A 4353-nucleotide genomic window follows, 5' to 3' on the forward strand; every position below is an offset into this window, starting at 1 on the left:
TTGGCCCAGGATTGTACATTGTTTCGTTCTGCTGTGCATGGGGTCGCTATTAGTCAGTTCCGACTCGATGGCACCTGACAACAACAACAACAACCAACTTCCTCAGTCTGAAATTGGTCAAACATGCAATCAGGATGCATTAATAATTACTGGTGATTGGAATATGAAAGTAGAAAACAGAGAGGACGGACCAGTAGCTGGAAAATATGGATTTGATAATGGAAACGACACTGTAGATCGCATAATGGAAATTTACAAGACCAATTGATGTGGACTGTATGAGGCTCATGAAATCATTTGGTCTGACCCTGCAAAGGCAACTGCAGGCTAATTTTTAAGTTGATTATTTTGCGTGGCCTGTGAATGATGTTATAAATATCCAAATGGCCCTTGGCAGAAAAAAAGTTTACCCACCCTTGCTCTAGAGTCATAATACTCCTGAAAGATGGATAAGGTTTGGTTAATCAAAGAGAGGTAAATAACATTCTGACTTACCTTAAGAGCTAATAAATACATGGAAGTGGTAGTTTATTCTGCTGTAGAACATGAAATCTGAAGATTTTTTGTCTGCGAACAACTCCAGCTAGGCAGGGCACATTTCCTTCTTGTGCCTAGTCTTTAGTGTTCAAATGGCAATTTTTCTTGAGTAACTTATACGTCTCTGACAGCCAAACTGCCAGAGTTAGAAGCAAGGTATATTTAAAAATAGTATTTGGACCACTTCACTGTGGTATTGTGAATTTTCTTGATATGGTTTTTCTATCTAAAGTCTTCTTAATGCCGACAAAATGATAGAGTGACCAAGCAAATGGGGTGATGAGGACTCTAATGCCAAGACTGGTTAGTTTTGTCATCCCCCTAGGTTCAAAGGGAGCCATCTCAGAAGCATGAAGAGATGATCCTGAGACAATCAAAGAAGAACAGACATTATTAGAGATTGTGAGATCACTACCTGGAAAAGCAGCAACGAGGATACACAGAGTAGCTATGGACCAAATAAAGCTGAGCGCCAATGGGCAGGAGGTTGGCTTGCAGAATGTGCCCTGTGGGTATTTACAGATCAGCTAAAGGAGTTTTGTAACACTTGCCTGGTCAGAGCAAAGGCCAAGGGGCCACATGGCTGAAAGGCCCCAGAAAAGCTAGAAGTGTGCTTGACAGGAAAACAGATGCATCCTGAGTTACTTCTGATCCTAAACTGTACTCTGTTCACTTTCTTAATAAACTTCACAATCGTTAGCATTGTCTATGAGTTCTGGTGGCCCTTACAATGGATTATCAAAGTAAATGTGACGCTGAGAATGATGTTTGGTGCAAACAGGTTAAAGAAAGTTGAAGAGTATAGGCATGTCTGACCTTTGCCTTATAGGAATTGGCCTTGGCCTGGTTTTGAGTTTGATTCTCCTTCCCCCTTGAGAAAGCAGAGGAAGTCAGACATGACCTCCATGCCATTTTTGCATCCCTTCAGCTGGCTCTAGCACATCCCTTAATGGTTGCCTGCTTGTGATGTCGTACCCTGAGAGCATCAGAGACAGTCTTTAAACTTTCCTATCTGCAACAGTCCCTCCCTTCTTCCATAGGCCCTACATGTATATGTGGCATAGTGCTGCCATCAGTCACGGTTGTGAAGGGAGATTCCTTTGTTCTCTGTGTCCTATAAAAGGACACCTTGTAGAGACAGAACTTTGGAAAACTCATCATGGAGTCATATTAATGATTTCTTTTACTTGGGTGATCTATATTTGTCTTTACTCTTTTTTAAAACTTACTAAAGAATCGCTATAATATTTATGGAGTCCTGGCATAATGCTGTAGGATAAGCACTGGGCTACTAATTGCAGGATTGGTGGTTCAAACTCACCAGCTGCTCTTTGGAAACCCTATCCAGGGTTGTTATCAGTCAGAACCAACTTGATGGCACGTAACAATAACAAGATAATATTTATACATTTGAAGATGTGGTGTCTTTTCTCCCCTAAAACAATGCCAAGATAGATAAGGAAACATTTTCAAATGCTATAAAATGTGACAAAGAGGACGAAAAATAAGGTAGTCTGAGTTTTAATAGAAAAGGATGGTGTTAAGTGAAAAAAGATGAGAAGCAAAGGCAAATGTATGGTAAAGCTAATGAAATTGAAATTTCAGAGCTCCTCATTTAACATGTGCCCTTTCCTAGAACCTGGGAAGGACCATAATCAGTTGCCCACAAGTCAACTCTGATTCATGGCAATCCCATGTGTGTCAGAGAAGAATTGTGCTCCATAGGGTTTTCAGTGACTCATTTCTCAGTAGATTGCCAGACTTTTTCTCCAAGGTGTCTCAGATGTACTTTAACCTCCAATCTTTTGATTAGCAGCCAACATTAATTGAATCATCCAGGGACTCCAGGCGTAACTCTAGCAAAGTGTTTAGATAGCTATTTGTTTTGAAAAATTTGCAAAAATAAGATTGCTTAACAGCAATTGGTTATACCAGCAGTTAACAACATTTATCTCTGTTCACTTTAACTATTACATTCCCCCTGTGTCTCCCACTACCTACGCTTTTCCTCTGCCTACCTCGCTCTTGTTGTATATTGCCTGCCCTATTACCCATGTTAACATGTGTCTGCCCTGTAGCCCATGAATAATTTCCCTTCCCCCATAACCATCATAGATTGTTTCTTTTTATCAAGAAAAACTTAAAAAAAAAAACAACAACTTTATACATCATTGGTTTCATAAAATGTTTGTCCTTTTGTGATTAATAACTAATTTCACTCAGCATAATGTCCTCTAGGTTCAATCATATTGTAAGGTGTTTCACAGATTTATCAATATTCTTCAATATTTTGTAGCATTCCATTGTATGTATGTACCAAAATTTGTTTAACCATTCTTCTGTTGATGGGCATTTATCATATATATATATATTGCAACATAAAAACTTTATTAAACAAAGTAACAGGTAAAGTTCAACAGGCACTTACATTTAAGAGAAAAACGGACTACAAGACAGTTTAAACACCTTAAAGCAATCTACTTGTAATTGCATTTAACTGAGCTCTGTTGCTGTGAAGAATACAGCTCATGCACAGGTATGGATGAATTATTTGTACATTTTTCAAGTATTCACTGATTACTACCATATATACACATATACATTAAATTTGAAAACTATTCCATTGGTGATCCTCAGATACACTTCATTTTTGTTGATCATTTGGAAGAGGTCATCTAAAGAGACAACTATGTGGTTCTGGCTCATGAATCATGTGGTGCACCCAGCCTAGACTTTGTTGAACACTTAGTCTCCTCCACTCCTCTTCAGACATTAGATGGGTTTTGGGTACTTGTTTGGAAAGCTCTCTGGGTAACATGACATGCCCATACTCATAGTGCTCGTCGAAGTATTTGTCCGAGTAGTAGATCTGCTTGTGAACCATCCTGCCAGTGGTGCACCAGGGCAGGTGGGTCAGGAATGCAAAGAAGGGGAGCAGCAAAGAAAATGTCAGCGCCAGGACGCTGCAACGGACACAATTTATCTTATATCTTTTTGATGTCTCTTGTAGACAGTGTATTGAAGGATCCCCTTTTCTTATCCATTCTTGCTGTTTATGTCTCTTGACTGGTACATTTAATCTATTCACATTTAGTGTAAGTATCAATAGGTATGAATTGATTGTAATTTTTCTGTGTGTTATTTAGTGGTACTGTTGGATTCTTTGTTCCATATAATTTTCTATGCTTAAATCATTGTGTTAATGGGATTTCTTGTCATTTTCATTTCTGTTGTGTTAATGTTTACTAAATCTTTCTGATTATCCTCTTTTTTTTTAACTTTGATGTGTAGTTGTATTATTTTTCTTTCAGGTTACCGTGCAATTTATTAATTGTTACCCTGCTCAAAACAGTCTGTTTTATACTGAAATCTGCTTCACTTCCTAGCCATTTGGAAGTTCTGTATCTACACTACTCCCTCTTTTTGTTTTGTAGTTAACCTCATTATACATTGGTATCTCTGGTTCCCTATTTTCAGACTTGTAGGTTTGTTTCACTTTAAATATATATTTGGATTGAGTTCTGCGTGGTGATGTCATGAATGATAATCTCAGTCTGTTGTTGGTTCCTAGTCCAAAGAACACCTTAGATTTTATTTTTGCAATCCCTTCAATTTCTGATTATCAGGAAATGTCCATATTTTGCCATCATATTTGAGGGACAGCTTTGCTGGATACATGACTGTTGGTTGGCGATTTTTTTTCTTTCAGAGTTCTGAATATGCCTTCTTGGCTGAATGCTTTCTGCTGAGAAATCAGAGCTTAGTCTTATTTGTTCTCTTTTGTAGGTAACTTTTTGTTTTTCCCCCGAGCTGCTC

The sequence above is a fragment of the Chrysochloris asiatica genome, unplaced genomic scaffold, assembly GCF_000296735.1.
Source record: "Chrysochloris asiatica unplaced genomic scaffold, ChrAsi1.0 scaffold00146, whole genome shotgun sequence".
Lineage (NCBI taxonomy): Eukaryota > Metazoa > Chordata > Mammalia > Afrosoricida > Chrysochloridae > Chrysochloris > Chrysochloris asiatica.